This window comes from Vulpes vulpes, chromosome 4, assembly GCF_048418805.1.
Source record: "Vulpes vulpes isolate BD-2025 chromosome 4, VulVul3, whole genome shotgun sequence".
NCBI lineage: Eukaryota > Metazoa > Chordata > Mammalia > Carnivora > Canidae > Vulpes > Vulpes vulpes.
Window position 1 is genome coordinate 119,714,701 of NC_132783.1, and position 7,178 is coordinate 119,721,878.

Consider the following 7,178-nt stretch of genomic DNA (forward strand, 5'->3'; position numbering starts at 1 on the left):
TTAAAGTTAAAATATAAGAGATTAGGAAGGGGGGGGGAGGGAACATGTTACTCCAGGAAAGGAACCTAGTACTCTGAGAGAACCCTTACTTCCCTTATTGCTGATAATGTTGGCTCTCCCTGGAGCAGCTGTGTCCCTCATTCTCTGATTAATTCAAACAGGGCCTTTATCTCACTAACATATCAGAAGTCCATTCATTTACCTTGCCTGGAGATCAGAAATTACAGGAGAATCTAAAATTCAAAGAAGTAAATCAACAAACAAAGAATAAACAACCAAACAAAACCTAAGTGAAATTTTACTAAAGATTGGTTTTCACAATATATTGACGGCTCCTCTAAGACACCTATCAAAACATCCTAATGTCTAAGACAAGTAAATGACTTAGAAGAGAAATAATATGTACATAATAGAACATTTATCACACTAAGAACTTAACATAGCATTGTAAGAGAGTATTGCTATTTACAGATTACATTTTGCGGGGTTAACACTATGTGCTGATCTTGCAATCTAACCTACATGGACTGGGTACAGAGCAGATCTATTATTTAAGCATGAGAAATAAATGCTTCAAAATCAGATAGAAATAATATTTTAAGTAAGAAGTCATCAATTCAAATTCCTGCATGGGACAGGCAAGTCATGTGAATAGGCCTGGTGGAAAGGTCCCAAGGGGTAAGGACTCAGGGGCCTGTAGTGAACTAAGCAGAGTGCACCTCATTTAACAAAGAGACTCAACCCCTGCCCCTTGGTGACATGCCAGAAATGGGCCCTACATTGCCATATGGCTTGATTATTCTAAGAAGCCAATAATCTTCATTTGTATATAAATACGTCCTGATTTTTAAAACATTATGTGAGTTCAATGACATGTCTCTGAAGACATTTACTCTATTGGCTTCTAGTTTGCAACACTCATTTTGAAAGTCCAAGTTACTTCTTACCTGCCTTAATCTTTGCTGGAGAAAATGTCTGAGCCCTGCAAGGGGATGCTGGGTAGCATAAACTGTGTTTCTCCTGGAAATGCTTTAAGATCTTCAAGGAGGTTGGTCAGGCCACAAGCACAACAGACATCTGGAGGAGAATCGTCCATTTCCAATCAAGGGAGTATAATTGATTTTCCTCAGAGCAGCTGTGGACCAGCTCCTCCTTTAGAGAAAATTTCTGCTCTAAAATGACAAATGTCACTCAAATGTCTCCTGTCATAACAGGAAAAGGCAGGCTGCTTGGGATTAAACATTTTCCCCACCCCATCTATGCATATTGTCCTAGCTGAGAGAACATGTTTATAAAAATCAAGAGGAGGAAGGAGGAGTAGTGGAATGGATCAGATGACTTTTTAATGGCAGAGAAAGCACTGACATCAACAAATTTGCTTCAAGATCTACAGAGCCACTAAATGCCATCATCACAGTTTTCTAAACTGACTCAGAAATATACCTAGAGAAGAATTTGAAAAGGAAAAAGCATATATTGGATCCCTTTAATCTAGGATATTACACACATAAGTACACATATATCAGAGATAACTGCTTTTATATTGGGTAAATAAAAAAATAAGATTCAGGTAAATAAAACATTTTAATTGAATATGGACAGTTTTTAGGAAATCTTGTGAATGAATTCCTTAGGAAAGAATTCTTTTAACATATAAAACAGACATGTAGAGGGTCCTTATAAATTTACATTCCTATATAAATTCATACAAGTTCTATAAATTCATGTTTTTATATTAAATACCTGGGGATGAGTCTGATGGCTAAATTAGGCATGCAGAAAAATTATAAACCTGAAATATTTTTTTAAACAGCATTGTTAACCTTGTAAGCACATAAGAGGCTGAAGCTTTGAGCCTTGATGCAAAGAGGCAGGGTGTGTTGGGAGCTTGCAGAAGACCTAACACTGTGCCATTTCTGTGTCTAGACGGAAGAGTGTTTGCACCACTGGGTGGACTATCAAAGCTGAGCTCTCAGGAGGAAGAGATTTTGCCTCAGTGAGATAATCAGCCTTTTCTCAACCCCAGCTGTCAGGGAGACCCGGCTTCAACAGTAAGTCAAACTACTACTAGAAGAAAATGGGACACACATTTCTGCCTAACTAAAGCATGACTTTTCCTTTCAGAGGAATCCAAAGAAAGCTATTAGCATTGCCTATTTATGCTGCTTATTGAAATCTGGGCTTCCATAAAATTTTAAGCCAACTTGGTTAACAAATTGAAGTATAGTCTGGATCTGAAATTTTATAAGTGCAAGTACTTGGAGAAGCTGCTTGCTGGGGAGAGCAGTGAGAAGGGCAGCTTGGGGATAGCATTTGTTCCCCATTCAACCTTCAACTGTATCTAATGAGAACCTATGATAAGAAAGGAAAAGAATCTCCATCTTTGGTACCAGTTGGTCCATAAATACTTTTCTGGTCTTCATGGAGGGGTAGGGTATAGGGAGAGAAGCAATTTGCAATAATACCAACCTTAGGAGTTAGATGACTCGACTGAAATTTTTCAGAGTATTTCTGTTGGTTTTCTTCCCCCTCTGTTGAGAGTCTTAAGAGCTGACCATGCTTAGTTCATCAACAATTTAACAAATATTTCTTGAGCACCTAAATAAGCCAGTAGTGGAGATAAAAATATTAATAAATCATAGAAATCTATGGGGATAGGAACAGGGAGAGTTTTGGCAGAGAGAAATAGAAACGGATCATTTCAGACGAGATCGGGCACGTTCAGGGTGGTATGGCCGTAGATGAAACGGATCATTTCAATGCAGTGTGTTAGGCGCACACATATATAGATATATATATACAAGTGCATATGTTAATATGGACATATATGTATGTATTTATATGTGAGTTGTACGTATATATGTGTATATATACCTATAGATATATATTTCTCATGTGTATGTATGAAACACCAGGGGCTAGTTGTATGTAAATTACTGTGTTAATTATATTACAAATATTATCACACTTGATATTCATCTAAAAGGGTTGTTTTGAGGATTGCCATTCCCAAATTATAAAGGAGGAGAATGGAGACTCAGGATACAGGACTTTCCTAAGGCCAAAAACCTGGTGAGTGCAGTTGCAGGATTAAATCCAGGTGGGCCTGGTGCCAAGCCTCTGTTCTCAGCCACCTTACTAGACATCCTCTCGTATTAAGGAGACCTAGAAGAATGGAGGTACTGCCTGAGGTTTTGTTTTTTATTTTCTTTTAGGTATCTGTCTTTTGCACGGGTGTTAAATTCACAGAACTCAAAACTCAACAACATTAGAGTACACAGTGGGCAGTTTTGCTCCCATACTGACCACTGTCTACTTCCAACCCTCTTCCTCATCCTTGTCCAAAAGCAAAAACTTTTGTAGTTCCTTGTTGTTATTCAAGAGTTCCCTTACACAACATGTTTTTCCCTCCCCCTCCGTTACACAAAGAGGTACACTATACACATTGTTCTGCAACTTGCTTTTTAAATTTAATGATGTATCTTAGAAATACTTCCATGTCAGAATATAGTGTCCTCATTCTTTCTTATAGCACCATACCATCATATTATATGGATGTGCCATAATTTATTTAAATGTTCCATTCCCCATTTGATGGACCTTTCAGGGTACTCACTAGACCATGCTACCTTATAGAAATTCTCTTACCGCTGGTAGTAATTTTTCTGTTGTTTCTTTTGCATTTTCCTGGGTCACAATATTCTTTCCAAATATTGTGTTTCAATTTCCTTTCCTCATATCATGTCATTGGCAATTATAAGACCTGAGATTTTAAAGGAAAATGGCTTAGTCAAAAAGAGGATTAGTATTTGAGGCAGGGAAAATATCAAAAACACAAGGGTATAAAAAGCATGGTGGGTACTGAGAAATACAGGAAATCAGGAATATTACGGTGTATGATAACACAAGGTGAGGTGTAGAAGGAGTGAATAGGAACACATGCTGTAAGGAAATTGGGCTGAATGAGGAGGGAGGCATTTGAATGAGGGACATGACAAGATCAGGCAATAGGAAGACCGAACCATTGAAGGTGGCAAGGCTTAGGGAACTCTTGAGTGATTCCAAGTGAAACATGATCAAGGTAAACAATGTTGGCAGGTAGAGAAAAGGGTAATAAAAATAATACTTATCAGGTAAAAGCCTTGATGATGCAGAGGCATGAAGATGGAGAATCTGGATGGACAGATCTATAAGTGAGATAAAATGTATAGGTAAAGGAACAAGTTTTAGGAGGAAGAGGAGAAATTTGACTTTCAAAATGATAATCTTAAGATATACTTCACTAAACAAAAGGGACTGTGGCCACCTGAGTGGCTGGATAGGAGTCTTAGTCTCTTATTTGATAAGTCTTAGAGCTTGGACCTAAATGCAGCTTTCTGAATGCCAAAATCAGCAATCATTCCACTGGGCATGCTGTTTTTGAAATAAGCAGAGCATGTGAAAGAACATAATGAAAACAAGCACAGCTGATTAAAATGAAGAGAAAAACTTCAGGAGAGAATAGTAGACAGAGTGTGCTAGTAGACACACAGACTGGGACCACATAGCAGAATCCCCAATGGTTGGGGCTCTGACCCAGTTTAGGTAACCGAAATGTAGAGAATACAACAGAAAATAATGTTTTTTTTTTTTAGATTATGCACATTTTAAGTAATCCCTTTATACTATCTCTGTTGGGAAGGTAATCTACCATGAGCTTTGAACATTACTGCACAAGCTTGCTTGGTGTATCAGGAAACCATGGCCCTGGCCACACTTTACTTAAGCCATTTCTCAGATTGTGTTTGCAAAGAACAAACTTGAAGAATGAGATAATGTCTCCCTCTAGAGCAAAGCAGAGGCTGTTTTCTGCTGGCTATAAAATAGTGGGTTCCCCAAGCTCAGTGTCCTCTGCTGTAATGCAATTCACTGCATGTACAGGAGGCCATCTGGGCCCCTCTGGGTTGCTCCTGTGAGACCTGGTGGGGGTAGGGGCAAGAGGAACCAGTGCAAATGTGCTGGTGGTAGTGATGCTGCTTGCTGTGCCGTGAGTATTTAAGTCCTTTCTCTCTGAAGTATGAGTAGATATCTTCTGCCAGCATTCTAGAAACAGTAACAGGCTAATATATTAGATTAGAAATAAAATAAAGTCATATCCTTGATCTTGACCATCCCTGCCCCTGACAATATTGGGTCATGGTACTTGATTTGTCCTTATCAGCTCCTGGGAGCCCCCTTAGCAGCCAAGAGATAGCTATGTTAGGAAAAAGAAGGTGAGGGAGCCCACTTGGCCCAGGCCCTTTTGTGTTTGAGCAGGCCTCCCACCAAACCTCCTCCCTTCATCCTCATTGTTTCTTCACGATATGAGAGGACATCATAGCTTGTGGCACTGTCACCATGAATATTGTTTCTCATGAACAGAGTGAGTGAGGCATTGTTCAGGATCTTTCTAAAAACCCAGCAAAGAATTTCCATTCAACCACTTCTATACTTCTGTCTCTCCAGTTTACTGATTGTGCTCCCTACCCTGACCTTTTGCTACACCATCAGCATCAATCAATAGCTCAGAATCACCATCTCTGAGAGGATCAGAGAGAGCAGAGATCTGAGAGAGAAAATGCTGAACCAACTCAGGAATGTGTAGCAATCCATTAATTGCTTTCTCATTATTTTTATAACACTTTCCCCATGGTAAGTAATCTTTACTTTGGCCTGAGACCCAAAAGGCCCCCCACAGCCACAGGAGAAAGTGTAAATCAGAAGTAAACCAGCTCATACAAGGTTTGGCTTATCATCATCTGATGGTTCACAAAACCTCAAGGATTGAACTTGAGTTAAGCTAATCCCAGATTGCCAGCAACCCCTCAGAAGCAAACATTTTTGAGGATGATTACGGAAGTCTCTGCTTCAAAATACTCCTGTAAACTATGTTCAAGTACAACCCCAACATTCAATGATAGACAGCACTATAAGGAGACAAGACCATGAATAAGATCCAACAGAAATGATAAAAAAAAAAAAAAACAAATCTATAAGGAATCTATGCATTGGAACCATCAGACACAGACTATACAGCAATGGTTTCCATTTCCTCACAGAGATTTCCATGCTTGGCTGATGTGATCTTGAATGGTACATAAACTCTCACCTAATCAGTCACTTATCCTCTCCCCTCTGGTCATTCCTATCTTCTCCTAAAATTTCTCCTTTTCATTTTACCTTTTCTAGAACCTTCTCTTGTCTCTTTTCCCTCAGCCATCTTCTCTTCTGTTTCCCAAGTTGCTCAGATTTCCCTGTAATGGTTAACTATGCAAGCTCTGGAGACACCCTGCCTAAATTCAAGTCCTGGCCCTAAAGTTTCTCCAGGACAAGTTGCTGAGCCTCTAAGCCTCCATTTACTCATCTATCATCCACAACCCTCAGAGGGTTGTTATTAGGGTTAAATTAATTAATACAGGCAAAGTACTTATAACATGGCATGGTATTAGACAGTACTCAATGACTACTCACTATGAAACCCCCAAACCACTAAGCTTTAGTATTGGGGTTATATAGTCAGGGCACATAACCAGCTGATTCCCTCTTCCTGGAGCTTTTGATCTGGGTTTCACTTTATTCTTGAGCTTCTGTCATGACAGTCTCCCTGCCAACCCTGGCCACAGGGACCTACTGCCACTCTAGAGCTATGGCACAAACTTGAACAAAAATCCACCACTCTACCACACTCATCATCCAACTCTTTAATACCAGCGCCACATGTAGGGTCCAGAATGTCTTTTTTAATTAACAAAATACTGAAACAGAGCAAAAGAGGAAGCATATGAAACATAAACCCTTTGGCTTATGAGTACGGTCTCTGTTCCCACAACTCAAGCCTCCAGCACCCAGCCTGAGTGCGATTCTGCTGCCTGTATCAGGGCAGAGAAGTCCCCTCACAGCTTCTAAAGGTAGGGGAGGGAGGTGTTCATGGGCTTTTGTTTCTCACCCTTCACTCTAGCTCTAGCAGCCTCTCAGCATGCAGAAGAAACTGTGTGGCCTACTATGAGAGCTACCATCGGACACCTTGATTCTTCTGTGACTGAGGCTAAAGAATGAGTCTGATTGGATTCTGGTAGGAGAAGGTGGGTGACAGGACTGTGGAGACTGTCTAGAGGAATGGTGACTTGACCTCAGTTGGGCCTTAGTTCCTCTGTATGAGA

At 39.9% G+C, this 7,178-nt stretch overlaps 1 long non-coding RNA gene across 1 annotated transcript; it reads right to left on the reverse strand.

The window, feature by feature from the left end:
- Positions 1-202: 202 nt before the first annotated feature.
- LOC140598673 (uncharacterized) lies at positions 203-3,766 on the reverse strand. The gene is made up of 4 exons (XR_012001253.1): positions 3,649-3,766; positions 2,470-2,598; positions 948-1,077; positions 203-233 (listed from the first exon to the last, which is right to left on the reverse strand). It is a non-coding gene; the product is annotated as an uncharacterized lncRNA (long non-coding RNA).
- Positions 3,767-7,178: the final 3,412 nt, after the last annotated feature.